This window comes from Hemicordylus capensis, chromosome 1 (assembly GCF_027244095.1).
Source record: "Hemicordylus capensis ecotype Gifberg chromosome 1, rHemCap1.1.pri, whole genome shotgun sequence".
Classification (NCBI taxonomy): Eukaryota; Metazoa; Chordata; class Lepidosauria; order Squamata; family Cordylidae; genus Hemicordylus; species Hemicordylus capensis.
The window spans coordinates 116,819,572-116,836,459 of NC_069657.1; positions in this window are offsets into that span (position 1 = coordinate 116,819,572).

Sequence of the window (16,888 nt, forward strand, 5' to 3'; positions counted from 1 at the left end):
TCCAGGTAGGGCTGGGAAAGACTTCTGCCTGAAACCCTAGAAAAGCTGCTGTCACGCATTATAGATAATACTGAGCTAGATGGGACAATGCTTTGCTTCAGCAGAAGGCAGCTTCCTATGTCCCCATGTGCTGCACTCAGATCCACACCAGTGTATAATTGCAGCCCAATTAATCTGGTTTAAGAATAGGGGTGTGCACAGAACCATGGAGCTGCAGTCTGGCACTGGGGTGGGGGGTTCCTTTAAGGGCGAGGGAGGGTTTACTTACCCCTCCTGCTGCTTTCCCCCCCTGGCGCACATATTTTCTTTAGTAATGGGGGCGGCAGGATACCTCCCTGCCGGCCCTTCCCCCGCTTGGCTGCAAAAGGCTTTAAGAAGCCTTTTGAGCACGTGCACGTATTTCCTTTAGTAATCGGGGAGGCAGGATACCTCCCTGCTGCCCCTTCCCCCACTTGGCTGCAAAAGGCTTTTAGAAAGGCCTTCTTAAAGCCTTTTGCAGCCAAGCGGGGGAAGGGATGGCAGGGAGGTATCCTGCCTCCCCGATTACCAAAGAAAATACGTGCGCCGGAGGGGGGAAAGTGGCAGGAGGGGTAAGTAAAGCCTCCCCCGCCCTTAAAGGAACCCCCTACCCCAATCCACCCAAACCCAAACCACCCATGTCCGGACCGGTCCGGAGGCCTGTAGAATGGCCTCCGGACCGGTCCGGGCATATCACTACTTAAGAAGACGCCCCAAAATTTCAGGCACTAAAATGTTGCCATAAACAGGAATATACATTTCATCAGCTTATGCTGCCATATGGCTAAATAGTTAAATTACTTAATTTGGAAGTTTGATTTTCACAAAATCAAGGTAATAGGGCTTCTGCTTTATTATGGGTGCATGTTTTATGGTTAGGAAGATGACTGAGGAAGAAGACTGAGATTTTTTGAAAAGGTTAAACAGATCACAATGTAGATTGAAAGGATGAGGCTATTCCCACGATAAACGGAAAGCAGGCTAAGGGTCCGCTTTCTGTTGATTGTGGGAACCACCAGGTTCGCAAGGAGCCCGGTGCTCCCAAGGTGGCTATCCCGCCTAAAACACCCTCCCCTTAAATGAGGTGAATGGAGCGAGCGTGCCGTTAACCTCATTGTGTTGCTCGTGTGTCGCCGCTCGTGTCTCCCCACAGACCCGACAGAAGCTCTTCTCACAGATCGTGAGAAGAGCTTCAATCAGTTTTTTCTTTTGAATTCTGAGGGGAAATGTTCTTCAGTTTGGTTAATAACACCAGCACAGAAATGTGTCTTTGCATTTCAAAATATTTCCCTTCTTTCTTTTTCAAAATATTTCTTCTCCAACATTATTTTCAAAATATACCCTTCTTAGCATAACAACCAATGCCTGCACATGTATCACTTGCAAAAATAATCAGGTAATGATCCTTATTATCAATTTTCCAAAGAACAGTTTAATTTTACTTTCAGCAACAGAATATTGTGAATGAGCCACCAAAAGCTACTTACCCAGTAAAAATCTTCCAGAGGTATGTGGGTCTGGCAGCTATGAAATTTGCCCTTTGGATGATTATATCCAAACATCCAGGGGCTGAACATTTACATTTCATACTAGAATAAACTGGGAAAATCAACACTTGTTAATGTAATTGTGTTGGAATTTTTGATTACTAATATTCCCCAGTAGCCAAATTTTAACTATGGAGTTATTGGATTTTGACCAGCTGCTTGTCCACAGCAGTTAACATATTACTGGAGTTACATTAGACATAGGTTAGAGGAGATGATCTCAAAAAGTCTAAACATATTAAAGAACAGTAGGTACCACTCTGGGCAATCTGCAAATCAGTCTCAGCTATACAAAGGATAGAACTCAAAACTGGAGACCCAATGAAAAATCAAAAAGAAATTATAGTCAGATCTTAAGAATTCAAGTGAGGGAAAATAGAAGAAAAGAGGAAAAAAATTCTAAAACCAAACCCATGGCCCAAACCTTTACAATCCCTTATCCTAGGAAAAGGAGCCTTAGCCTCCCAAGGGGATGGTTTGGGGTTTTGATAGGCCACGGCTAATTAGAAGATATCACTCATCTTAATCAGAAAGACATCATTTTAAATTGGTTATTATTGCCTTGGTTGCAAAAATTATGAACTGCTGAAATTACAGAAATTATGAATTGCTGGCTGTTGCATCTTTTGCAGAAATATATCTAGATTAGGTAGTCTCACCAGTCAGTTGACTAGGACCTGATGGCCAACTCTTAGCCAACTCTAAGCCAACTCTCAGCCATCGGTGCTCTTTCTTTCTTCTCCTTTTTTACATCTATAAACTGCCCCATCCAGAGGCTCTAGGCGCCGTTCTTGTGGTTTTTCCTATCAGAAACTCAGGTATCTACGGTACCCGATTTGCATGAATCACCCATACTTATCCAAATTTGTGTAACTGACACTTAGCTGGTCTAACTTCCCTTTTTCATAAAGCTGGCCAAGCGATTTTCAAAAGACTTTATCAGCACCTGTCAGCAACAGTCAGTTCAAACCAAAGTCTTCATATATGGACTGTTGATTAAAAGCATAGAAGCCCCTTATGTGATGACATGATTAAAATAATGTGATAAAGCAATTATATAATGAGATAACCCTATGTAAGTAAGTAATAAGTTTATTGTTGTGACCACTGGTCAGAACAGAAGAACAGAACAGAAAAAGCACAACATGCCAAGAGGTTACATTAGTTAAGTTAAACTAAAACCAATGCTACAAGAACATATACATTTATTTCTGTGTTTATAAAAGAAAGCGAGGCAATGGTGGCAACTTGACAACTGGCAGACGGAATTGCACTTTAAATTTATCTATACTCTGACTCAGTGGTATATTTGAGATATATGTATATATATTGAATAATGCAAGCCCATTCTCATCCCATTGCACACAATGCCTTTCCTGCTGATTTGTTAAATCTGCTCAGAAATTTAACTTTCACTTTGTTTGCCTGTGATTCTAATGAATGCTAGAATTATGCTACCTTAGCTTCAGGCAATGAAGTACCGCAGGAGTTATGTAGCTGCCTTAGGATATAAGATAGAGCTAAATTCTTTGACACTTGGTAACAGCTAAAATATTCTTGCCGACAACATGAATAAACCTAGCACACAGACTCCGTCATAAGGTTGCAGTGTCCCACTAGAGCTTGTGGGGTTTGCATTCATAATAATAATATTTTTAAGAAGATTTGTTTTAGTTCAGTTTGTATTGGTTTGAGCTCCAGTTCAAAGCAATAAAGAAAATCATATCATAATTATTCCTTAATGGAAATTAAAATAAACTTTTGGTCTCACAGGGTATTTTCAAAATAAAATTTTAAAAACTTTAATTTTATTTTTAAATTTTGCTGAGAAATTGGAATTTTACTTTAATATTTGTGAAGGAATAATTAAATTATATGGTCCCCCCTATCCCAACGATATGAACTGAAATTCAAGCCAAATGAAACTGAACCAAGACATTTATGGGAACCAACTTACATATTAGCAATAGCAAGCAATAGCACTTACATTTATATACCGCTCTATAGCCGAAGCTCTCTAAGCGGTTTACAATGATTTAGCATATTGCCCCCAACATTCTGCCAACCAAGGATAATCTCCCCCACCAACATATGAATCTGCCTGCTCATTAAGATTTGTTGGGAAGGGTCTCTGTGTGTCCCATCAGTCCTAGAGATGTGGCTGGTGGTGCCACTTGAGAGGGTCTTCTCTGTGGTTGTCCGACAAGATGTGGGAGATTCCCTGCCCAAAAGAGAAGTCTCTCTAGCCCTGGCTGTTGGCTTGCCTTTCTCCATTTACATAAAATCTTTGGTAGGCCTTTAAATGGGAGGCGTGTTGCTGGCTCTCAATTTTGTTGTGGTGGTGGTTTTGATAACTTTTTATTTGTTATTTGGATTTAGTAGTGTGTATTTTTATGTAAACTGTCCTGAGCATTCTCTGAATAGAAATTGATTGATTGATTGATTGATTGATTGATTAAGTGCTGTCAAGTCAGCGTCAACTCTTAGCGAACACATAATGAATGAAAATACAGGGTTTAAATGTCCTAAATAAATGAGTAATAAAGACAATGTATAGGTATTGGCAACCCTTTGTGAATCCCTCCCCCACTTGTTTCAACGATATTGTGAATCAGAACTCACCATAATGCTGAAGCAGTCATATTGTGAAGTTATTCACACAATCAAAAACTGTGTTCTACCCAGGTTTGGGAGCTATATGTGCTCCCAATTTTTGGTTGTGTGGAAGCAAGGCAAGAGGAAAGCCTGGGTAGAAGTGACTGTGTGGAAGCAAGATAGGAGGAAAAGCTACCCAGGTTTTCCTCCTACCTTGCTTCCACACAATTACTTCTACCCAGGTTTTCTTCCTACCTTGCTTCCACTGCCACACAACTGAAAATTGGGTGAGCACCCAGATCTCAAACCCAGGTAGAACACAGTTTTTGACTGTGTGAATGACCTCACAGTGTCGCCTCACCTCTGATCTATGCTAGAGGTTAGGACCATCAGTAAAGTTTCTGGCCTTCACCCAGAGATCTCTCTGTGTGCTCAGATGTCTATATGCCATGGATCTCTTGTACTTGGAAGGTTCCCATTATTTTTTAATGGAGGAAGCCAATCCTTGTGAACACGACTGATCATATGGATTGACTTCCCCCATTGAAGTTAATGGGAACGTTCCATGAACAAGAGATCCATGGCATATACACAACTGATCACATAGACAGATTTCTGGGTGAGGGCCAGCAACCGAAGAATGCTGGTTTGCAAGCTCTGTCCAGCGGCCAACATTCTGACTTATGCAGCACTCATGCTGCATGAAGAAGTGGCAGTGGTGCTGAAAAATCTTCAACTTATACAGTGATGTGTGGTTGGGGCTTTAGGATGGGATTGTGCTGATCTCTTCTGGAAGCATCATGGGCCACTGGAAAATAGGTCCCTGAAGAGTGCATGGTCCTCCATGGCATGTTTTTGGGTGGCACAGGGCACTTCTGGAGGAAGGGGAGAATGGTGACATTCATCCCTTCCCACTCAATCACCACTGAGTTAATCAGACCCATCCACAGCATGCATATACTGTATGTCACAAAATGCCTGTGCTGTGTTAGGATGTTGGCCACTACATTATTTTGGATGTCAGTGAAGTCCTGTGGGCTTTAAAAATAAAAATAAAAATCTGCTCATAATAGTGAATTACCAGTAGATAATGTTTGAAGATGGTGGTGGTGGTGGTGCTGTTTAGGTTAAATGTTGCTAAAAATCCATTGCTATATTTCATTATTTTCAGTATCTGCCCCTAGCTTGATTCATAATGTGCGTTACATACTTTTACAACTTTCCTGTGGCAGATGACTAATCCTCTGGTAATGCATATGCTCTACATAAATTTGTTCATAGATTCAATGATGCAGGAAATAGCTGCCCAAACTCCCAATTGCATGAAAATGGCATCTTCATCATATTTTGACAGATATCAAAATATTACAGGATGCTGTTTAAATGTTAATCGTAAGAAAATGCCATCATTCCAATCAACTGGCATTATCCTGAACTAATGTATCCAGTTATAAACTATAAATTTATTTTAACTACAGAGAGCTTTATGTGGGTTGAATTAAGAAAATTTAACAGGGGCCTACTCCCTTGAGATTTTGATCGTGTAACCTTTTGCAGATGTCTCACAGCATGGTCAGAAAAGACATGATGCAACAGTATTACTGAAGCTAAGCAGGTATCGATCTGGTCAGTGCCTGGATAGGAGGATGCCTGAGAACCCCGTCTGCATTGACTTGAGTTCTGACATGGAAGAAAGGTGGTATAAATGTAATAATAAATGTTTGGCCTGGCCTTTCAGGGTTTTTAATTAGTTTTAATTGTTTTAATGCTAACCTGGTTTTCAGGATTTTAATAGTTCTGACAATTGCTTTTAAGATGTTTTTTAACTGGTGTTCATATTTATATTTCTGCTTTAATTGTTACTGGTTTTAATGGTTTCTGTTTTTAATTGTAAACCGGCCTGAGCCATTTCGGAAGGGCGGTATAAAAATCGAATGAATGAATGAATGAATAAAATGCATGTGTCTAGTGCACTCTGTACTGGTTCATCATGATACAGTACAAAAAGATTTAAGTGATAGTATTTCAAATGTATATATCTCTACTTCATAAAAATGCCATCAACTCACTGAAATCAAGCTGTATAGCTTAACATTTGCATGTGGTTTCGAGTTCCCTGCCACCAAGCAATCACATCCACAGCTACTGCATTAGGAAACCATAGATCACAACCCAACCCAAAGTACAACTGTGTCACAAACAGAAATCCAGAAATAACGTACATGCAGAATAGTTGCTCAAGAAACAGATCCAAGCTACAACCGAGTCACACACATATACATCATATGATTAAGGTCAAGTCACATCATATGTTCCAGGAATTAAGTTACCCATTTTACAGATGGGGAACAACAAAGTCTGAGCGATAACAACATATATAGCTCTCGTGTCCCTGTCTCTTTCACTTTCTGAGGTAATAGAGCTTATATAAACACACACAACACATACAGAAGTCTTATACAACCAGAATCTTTCTCTCTCTCTCTCTCTTTCTCTCTCTCTCTCTCTCACACACACAAACACCCCACCACACATAAAACATCTCTCTCTCTCTTTCTGCCCCATTGGGGTTTTTATTCCAAATTTGGCTCATCACATAGGATTTTTAATTCCATTTAAGTGCCACAAAGAATGGAAAATTCATATTGCCTAAAGGACTCACTGTACAGCAATATGTCGCTTTTAAAAAACCTTCTCCCGGCACACACATGCGCACGCGCACACACAATGACCAACAAACAATATTAAATGCAGTAAACCAAAAGCCTTCTAACATGATTTCATTTTTTACTTGTGCACTAAAGAAAAATGGAAATTGCAAGTTAAGGTGCCCATCTTAGCTTCTGTGTGATATAAGCTGCAAATACTTTGTACAGTACATATTATGCTGGCTTTAGAAACAAGGCTCTATGCACTCACAATTAGAGCCGGGTCTCACGATCAGTGAGACCCGGTTTGTCCTGGTTTGCAGGGAGAGCGGGCTAAGCCCACTTTCCCCACAGACAAGCAGGGCGGGAGCCCTGGGAGGCCGGATTGGCTGCCCACACAACTGCCGGCTCCATGATGGAGCCGGCGGGGGCTGGGGAGTTCGAGGGCCACGTGGTCCCTGGAAGCTCCAGTATGCCCTGCGCGAGTGTGCAGGGCATACTGGTTAGACCCCCCAGAGCCGGCTTTTCACCTCCCCTCTGGGGGTCTACTCGTGAGTAGCCACAGTGTGGAGCCGCACCACGGCTACTCACGATTTTAAAAACTGGGTTTGTGGAGCACTCACTCTGAAACCCGGGTTAAGGGGAGGGGTTGTTTGGTAGGTTAACTGCTGGGAGGCAACCGGGCTTGACTGCGAGCCCAGTGGCTCCCACGATCAGCCAAAATCCCCTAGCCCAATTTCGGCTGATTGTGGGAATAGCCTCACTTTGTGTCTTTCAGCAGACATTGGACTGGGAAAAGCTACATCCAAATAGAAATGCAACAGGTTCAGCTTCCCTAGACCATTTGCCCCAAATGCACCCGATGAATTTCTGATAGCCAGAAGTGAAATATTTTTGCACTAAGCCTCCAGACCATAGCTCCAAAGAGCAAGAGAGTAGCCCTATTAAGTGAGATTCATCTCAACTGAAGTCCTATTCTGGTGTTCAGGCAATTGTGGATGCTTTATTCCACCTGGAAGTCCTGTCCCTGCACTGAAGTGCTTTGAAACCTTGCTGCCTCACTCATCACAAGGGCAGCATTTGTCTGAAGAGATTCAGAGGGGATTATCCTGTGATTCAGAATGCTGTGGCTCCACTATTTGCATTCACGGGGAGATTCTCTCCCTCAAAACAGTGTTTGCTTCTTCAGAACATCAAGACATCAAAGTATCCAAATATTATATACTAACATTTTAATATCTCATCAGGATCAGCCAAAAGGGATAGTTTTCAAAATTTATATACTACTGTCATAATTAGAAATAGGGGTCCCTCCCAAGCTTTGAAGGATATTTGGGAAATGGATTTGAGAAGTCCTGTAGAAGAGAATAAATGGCAATCATTATGGAAGTCAGGGGCAGAGCCACCATTAGGGGAACGGGTTCAAAGAACCCAGGCTACCACCAATCAGGGGCCACAAGAGCAGGCCCAGACATCTCCCCCCGCATCTGATGTCAGATGCGGGGTTCATCCCTGCCTTAAAGGCATGGAGAGATGCTCCTGGTCCCGCTGCCAATGCAGTGGGCTCGATTGATCCTCCTCCCAAACAGGGCTGCACGGCCCCATTTAGGAGAAAGATCAGCCTGCATTGCATTGGCAGTGCGGCCGGAACTGCTCTCCCTGCCTTTAAGGCAGAGAGAGTTGCTCTGGCACACGCTGCCCAACGCAGTGCGGGCTGATCTCCCTTCCAAACTGGAAGGGAGATCACGACCCCCGTGTCTGATGTCGGGTGCGGGGGCATGGCTAGCTGGCCCCCTGCATCTGACGTCAGATGTGGGGGGCAGGGCCAGGGGCGCAGTGGCTGCAAACAGACCACCGCCAGCCTCCCCACACTACTGATGGAAGTCTGGGGGATTCCTGTCAGCTTCCATACAAGAGCTACAATGGAATATTTTACATCATTGGCATTTAACTCCAGTAAAATTAGAATATATTTCTAATAATTATTCTGCTTAGTATTGGAGCGGGTGTAAGCAAAAGGGAACATTTTATCACATGCTGTGGTCTTGTGAAAAGGTGGTATGTTCGGGACAAAAAAAATTTGGAGAAATAAGAATTATAATGAGACAAAATGTGAATTAATGGTTATTACATATATTTGTAGGAAATAATGCCAAGCTAAAAAATAAGGAACTTGTAACTTTTTAAATCTTGGCAGCAGCGAAAACACTAATTGTTCAACAATGGAAATATTGGGATCAATTAACAACTGAGCAGTGGTATAATAAGGTGTAGCCAATTGCGCTCTTAGAAAAGATCACTGATAAGATTAGATTAATGCAGGCTGTGAGACTAGAATCACATTTCCACCATATTTGGGCAGATTATATTTATTATATCTAATTTGGATTTTCTTGTGATTTGGAAAATATGATTGTTAAATGTACTGTGTTATTATGTGAATATTGCAAATAAAATAGTAAATAAATTTTATCTATATCTATATCTATATATTAGTAATGAGGCTGTATGATTGGAAAAACTATCCAGACTATATTTAATATAATGAATCTAAATCAATAAAATATATCCATAGATCACAATTTAAAAACAAACAAACCCTGATCAATATGATCTCCTTGAAATGATATCTGTGTGTCCAGCTAGGGGGATTAAATCCAATAGTTCATTTCAAAAACATCATGTTGTCAATGAATGGGAGAAGTGAAGATACAATCTTTCTTTTGGCTGGCTGATCAAGGTTTTCTTTATGACCTTCAAAACCTGAAATGGCTTGAGCCTAATGTATCTGTGGGAATATTTTCTCCTGTAGGGATGCCTCCATTCTTTGAGGTCTGCTGGAGAGGCCTTGCTTCAGTTTCTCTGGGTGTGAAGTAAAAACTTGTAGAGCTCTGGGCAAGTTTTTCTGTGTAGTGGCACTGCTGCATTGGAATTCACTGTCAAGGAGCTCAAGTGCAGAGCAAAAGCCTTTCTCAGGCATTTAAAATCGACCGTGGAGATACACATACGATGAATATGTATTTATCGCTTTTCAACAAAAGTTTCCAGAATTGTTTACATAGATATAAATAATTAAATTAAATTAAATTAAATGGCTCCCTGTCCCCAAAGGGCTCACAATCTAAAAAAGAAACATAATATAGACACCAGCAAGAGGTACTAGAGAGAGGCTGAGCTAAGGGTGGAGGGAGCCAATTGCTCTCCCCCTCCAAAATAAAGAGAATTGCCTCTTTTAAAAGGCGCCTTTAAAAAGATGCCTCTTTGCATAGTTAGCAGGGGTGTAATGCTGCAGGAGTGCATAATGCTGTTGCCTATTATATCCAGATTGTTGTTTGGCATTCTCTTTATTTTAATTATTTATTACTCTGATTTTGGAACTGCACTTATCCTTGGGTGGTTTTTGTTTTTGTTTTTGTTTTTGGCAGAAAGGCAAATATTAAATATGAAAATTAAACAAAGATGTTATAATTAAGTTCCAGCCTGCACCCTAAAAGAAGGGATGGAACATGTGGAAGACAATAGCCGATTTTCAGGAATGATGCACACATTTGCTTTAGGTATGTGGGAAAGTGGTATTTTGCCCTCTGGCCCTTTCCTCCAAACTGTTATGCTGGCTGGCTCCATCTCTGACCTGCTGTAATCCTGGTCCTTCTGCACCACAGAGTGAACACATGAAGGGCTTGTGCAAAGAGGGCTAAAGTATTTGCACCAACCTTTACTTCTTGTTTCTACTTCAGCAACATAAATCCTCTCTTACCCTTCTCTTAGTTGATTATTGTAAATGTGACTTGGTAATTTTGACTAATGAAGAGGCGGCCAGAGGAAAAATCAATATCTTTACCTGCCTTTAAAATAGCCATTGAGATGCATTTTTTTAAGCCTGTCTTTCAGTAATCTGTGAATGTTCTAAATTGTTGTTTTAATGGTTGATTTATTCTACTTTTATTGTATTTATTTTTTTGAACTGCCTAGAGCCTTATTGTATTTATTTTTTTGAACTGCCTAGAGACTTTGGAGTCAGGCAGTATATTAAACAAACAAACAAACAAATTAAATTAAATTAAATTAAATTAAATTAAATTAAATTAAATAATGTTGGTGATGGCCATCTCTTATGAAAAAGGGCTAGGATTGGCAATGAGTGAGGCCTTATAAAATAATAATAGCAAAGCTGCAAAATAAGCAGATGGCATAACCGGCATTTTTAAAAAGCCATAGGCATTCTTACTAGCCAAAAATCTGTAGAATGTTTCTCCTAAAAAATAAATAAATCACACTATAGCTCTACAGTAACCCTTAAAGCTGAAGAACAAATTAATATTAATAGACTGGAAGATTTAAGAAAGAGTTGAGTGATATGCTATAAACATTTCATTACAAAAAAATACGGCCCTAATTTTTCAAAAGGGCAGCTGTCTGTTACATGAACTTGAAACCCTGCAGCTCATTTTTGCATGCAGTAAAGATTAACTGAATGAATTGACTGGGCAGTAAATATCCAAAAGGTATGTTGCTTGTGCATGCAGTACGTCTGGATATATATCATAGTGAGACCTGAAGGTATAGTCATAAGAGGAAGCAGACACTTTAAAATGCTATTAAAACTTGGGGGATTTTATCACATGGCCTGAAAGTTCAATGGAGTAAACTGCTGCACTGGAAACGGTATGTTAAGATTTTCAGTGCATGGAGATCTGAAGCTACAATTCCTCTGCCCATTATTTTCTACATGGAGAAACTTTCTGTGTATGACTACTTTGTATTTGAAATAATTCTAAATGTTCCATTACTTTTCTTCAATATGGTGATGTAGTGATCAGCCTCCCCGCCCCCCGGGATGTGCACCGAACTGAAGTGGAGTTGTTTGAAGGTGGCAGGGGTATCACTTAAAGAGCGGAGGAGGGTGCACTTACCCCTCCCGCCACCCCCCCCCCGGCATCCTTTGTTTAGAAAGCTATTCGGGGTGGCAATGTACTTCCCTGCTGCCCAGTTGCTCCCGTTGGTCGGATATGGCTGGAAGTCCCCGATGCACCTGTGCCCACGTGCGTGCACATACCAGTGTATGCAGGCACATCAGTGACTTCCGGCCATATCTGGCCAATGCGGGCATCAGGACGGCAGAGAGGTACACTGCCACCCTGATTAGCTTTCTAAACAAAGGACACCGGCGGGAGGAAAGTGGTGGGAGGGGTAAGTGCACCCTCCCCCCACTCTTAAAGTGGCACACCTGCTGGCTTCGAACCAGTGGAAGTGTCAGTTCTTTGAACCAGTTCAGAGGCTCATAAAGGGCTTCCAAACTGCTTCCATGCGCATCCCTACCACCATCCCTAAAAAATTAACAGGAAGTGAACTCAGTCTTGAATGACAGGCTGGTGAACTCCAGCCCTCAGCCAATCAGCATACCAGCTGGGTGGGACCTAGAAAGCTATTGCCAGGAAGAAAGGAGTACTTTGTGAGAAGAGCTAGGCTGGAAGTGCTGAGAAGGACATATGGCCGTGGAGGATGGCTTCAGAGAATAACTCTGCAGATCCTTGAAAGACAGGAGGGTAGGAAGCTTGAATTCTCATCAGGCATTTGGTGAGTTCAAAGCAAGGAGCTTGGGCTTTCGGCTTTGGGAAATTTAGCATAGGGAAAAGTTTGTTTAGTCAGACTTTGCATCAGAGATGTTATTTTTCTTTGTTGTGTGTGCTTTTGCATATTCCTGATACTATTCTATTATTGTTCATCTGTAACATAATTGCAATAAGAAACACTAGCTGATGCTCAATACACTTAGGGTGTTGCAAAAGACTATAAATATTTAAGCATGCATTAAGACAACCTATTTTTGTAATCCTACTAAGTATTCTTAACTGTATTTGAAGCTGAGAAAGCCTCAGATGGAGGCAGCCTGTAGTAATTGAATAAAACCTCTTTTTTTAGTTCTTTTCTTTTTACAACCCTCTCCGAGTTGTTTTTTAACACAAGAAAAGGAGGGGAGTGAAGGGGTATTCCTCTGGTGCAAACACATCCTCAAACATTCAGCAACTATCAGTTTTTTCACCATGTGTAGGCTTGCACGTGGAAGATTTTTGTACTTATCCAATAGCAAAATAAAGAGAGTTTTCCCTGGGATTCCACTCCAAGCCCAGGGAGGTTCAAGCTCTGTCGATAAGAAGGGTAGTAGTGGCAGAATTTTGAACCTACTGATAATACAGAATAGTTTTAGGAGAAGCCTAGTCAGGCCTCAGCAGGGATGAGTCAGCATTTCTTTCTCTCATATGAGCTTGCTTTGAGACAAAGGCTTTAATCATACAGGTGATAAGAAACTAAACTAATGGATGAGGGCAGCCTAAAACTGGAATAGTACCATGGACAGTGATCATACAGGAGATTGAAAATGTAATGAATGAGCAGGTCTTCTGGATTAGTCAAGGTATTTTGGAACCAATGGGAATATTAATCTAATTTATATTGATCTTGAAATGTAGACTGATTTCTGGACAGACAACTCAGGCTACAGATAAAACTGTTTACTTACATTATAGACAAGAAACCAATACCCCAAATGAATAAATATCTTCTAGTAGCCAGATGAATACACTGTGCAGATCTCACCTAAATGATAGACTATTTCACTCCACTGATAAAGGCTTCCTTGCTCCTCCACGGCAGAGACATAACAGAATTAACATAACAGACATAACGGATCTAGGTTCTGATAAGAATAAATGAAACACATTCAGCAACACTTTATGAAACATGCATTTGAAAAATAAATTCTTTCCCATAACTTAGTGATCTCAAGCTCTAAAGAAAGATCAAGGCTCCCATACAAACTTCAGAAGAAAGTTTGTCACTTGAGAATTCCTCAGCTTCCTTTTCATGCTTCATTACAAGGACTGCCAAGTTTCCTTCTGAACTGATGTTCACTCAGTTGTTAAGGAGTTACTTTTCATGTAATTTAAACCACCAGGCACAGTAAAGGAAAAAAAAAACATTTTGAAATATTTTCTTTATACCACTATGAAGGCTTGCATGAGAATTTATGTTCCCTGAATACCACCTCAAAGACAATTCCCAACCCTCTGAGAGCATAGGAAGTTGTTCTAATAATGTATCATCCCTCCCCTGACCCCAAATCATGAGACAAAGATAAAGAATTTTACCTGCAAATGTTGCATGAATAAGAGTGCTCAAATAACCTAAAGGGAGCGGGTGGTTTGGCTCCATATTTATATTCTGAGACTTATGTTTCTTTCTAAATGAATCTGGCAGTTCTGCTGTTCACTAATAGTATTAGATTTTATATCCGAGTCAATATAAAATTTCATGCTTCAGGGATGACTAATCTTTAGTAAGATTCAATATGGGAACATGGAGGGAAGTCCCCCCACCGGAAAAGAAAATCTATCTACTGCATGGTTTTTACGCATTCTTCTGCATCACTTGGTGCGCTAACTATTGGGACAAATAAAGTGAAACCAGTGAGAGAAACCAATGATGCTTCTCTCTCCAGCCTCCGCATGGTGCTGGCGTGCACATGGCAGACATGCATGTGTGCCAGCCATGTGCATGCCGATACTGCATGGAGGCTGCAGGGGACAGTGCCATAGCCCCACACGGCCTTTTGGAGAGCGGGTGTTGCTGCCAGAAGAGCAGCAGGGCAGGGATGAGCAGGGTAGGAGCTGCTTACCTGCTTTTTAAAGAGAACCGCTCCCCACTCCACTGAGCTGGTTGGAATGCCGGTGCCCGAGCCAGCTCGGTGCTTCCAAGAGAAGCCATTGAACTGGCTCATGCTCATCCCTAACCTGTACTACCAAAGAACTACTCATCTGTGCATTCTTTCCATCTTTTTTTAAAATCACTGTTGAGATTTTGGATTGTTTATACTATGGAAGTGGATAAGAGACAAAGGCTGACATTTAGTACAGGCTAAAGGGCACAGTTCTGCAGCACTCACAGTGCTGCAGGCATCTATACAAATGCCAACAGTGTTGCACAAGAGCACTCTTCATATTAGCAGAAGAGTGCTCTTGTGTAACAAGATGGGTGCAGAACCATCTGCATTCATCTTCACCCACCTCTGTACTGGATGTTGTCAGTCAAAGCTTCTGTCCACTTACTGTTCACTGACTCATTTCATCTCAAGTGGGGGGAAAGTAATATTTTGTGACTACACTGCTGTATTGAAGTAGTAAATTCAATAAATCTCAAATTAAAATTTGGGTGGTAAGCAGGAGAGATAGCTGAGCCAGCTAGCCAGCATGCTCTTATGCTAAGTCTGTAGAGATAAGTACAACTTATTTGACTTGACAGCTGATCTATATCATTCTTTCACCAACATAAAAAGAACGCTAGATCTCAATAAGAAATGAAACTCTTCATTGGTTTATTCTGGCAAAGAGAGAATTACACTTGCCTAGAGATGCTCAGTTTACCCTGAATATTTAATTTTACATGTGACATTTGGCTATACCTGCCTTCTACTATGTTCACCTAATTAATATTGACAAAAATCAAAGGGTTCAGGTCTTTCTGATCTCTCAGTTGTTAAGAGCTCTTGCCAAATCTCTTCATGTCAAACTGGTACTTGTCTGCTCTTTCATAAGAAAATATGCTATCCTCCTAAATCAAAGGCAACACACAGTTTTTTCATCTGTAGAGAACACCACTGTGCTAGTTCACATAGGGGTCTGAGGACTCGAGAAAGAAAGAGAGAAAGAAACTAGAAGCTCATGCATCTAGTGCTAAAAGGACAAGCAAATGGGGTTGTTTTTGTTGTTGCTGCTGCTGCTGTTGCTATGTGCTTTTAACAGCTGTGTGCAGCCCAAATTAAGCAGGTAATGCTTTTTCCATCACAGTATCTGTTTAGGTCTTCTCCTGAAACTCTTTTTCTCATACCATTTTTAAAGGTACACTAGTCCTGCCAAGAAAAAAACTGACAACAATAAAATCAAAGAAAGCTTTGAAACTATCTCCCTGTATTGCAAAGAGATGTCTTAAGTGTAAGATATCTCATCGTTTTGTTTTGAAAATCCTTGTTTAAAACTCAATCCATGATTAGAACTGTATAGCTGTCATGATGAAAGTTCATCAGTTCAAACCCTTAGCAGGTCTATAAGCAACATATGCAACTGCAAGAAGTGGCTTCTTTCATATGTTGCTTTGTATATTCACCAGGCTGCCAACACGACAGAGCACAGCCTTCTGTCCATGGACCTAGCCAAAGCGGGTGCCAGCAACATGCCTGGCTGCCTCCAAGATTAAATTTTCTGCTTGCTTTAGTGTGTTTTTTAGATTCTGGCTCAGTTATGATGTACTTTAGCTCAGCTTGCCGGCTTGCATGCTTGGCAGCTTGCATTTCCCTCCACTAGTGCCCAGGGATGCGACTTGCTGAGATGTACACAGAAGTGAATAGTAATTACTGGTCTATGTGTAATCGCAGTGCCATAGTACATTTCATATGGAAGAGAAATGTGAGTTATGCTTTTGTTGTAAGGATCCATCTATATTGCATGATTTTCTCTTACAGTGCAATCGCTATGTAGTACAGGTAGACAGCATCAACCAAATGTTATGGGTTAAAAAACTACCTTCCTTTAATTATTCTTCCTCTTTTATTACTGTTATTTACTTCTCTGTCTGTCTATCTATTATGGATGTGCACAAACAGGATCTGGCCTGTTTGGTTCTAATTTGAACCCAGTTTGAACCAGGGTGGGTAGGTTTGGTCTGGATTTTGCTCAAACCATTCCCGCCCCCCGCCCCCCCCCGGTTTGGTTAGAATTTGAACCCAACTCAAACCAGTTCTAAAAGATTCTACATAGGATATAATGGGGACTCGAACTGGCCCATTATTGCCTATGCAGAGCACCTAGGGTCACAAAACTGGGGTGGGTGGTAAGCACCCAGTTTTTTTAATGATCATTTTTAATTATTATTTTTGAAGATTTTTCACATTTTTGCATTTTCCCCATGGGGAATAATGGGACTCAAACCAGCCCATTACTCCCTGTACAGGGAACCTAGAGGCACAAACCCAGTGTGGGTGGTAGGAATCCAGGGGTGCCTACCACCCACTGAACCCCAAAGCAATCG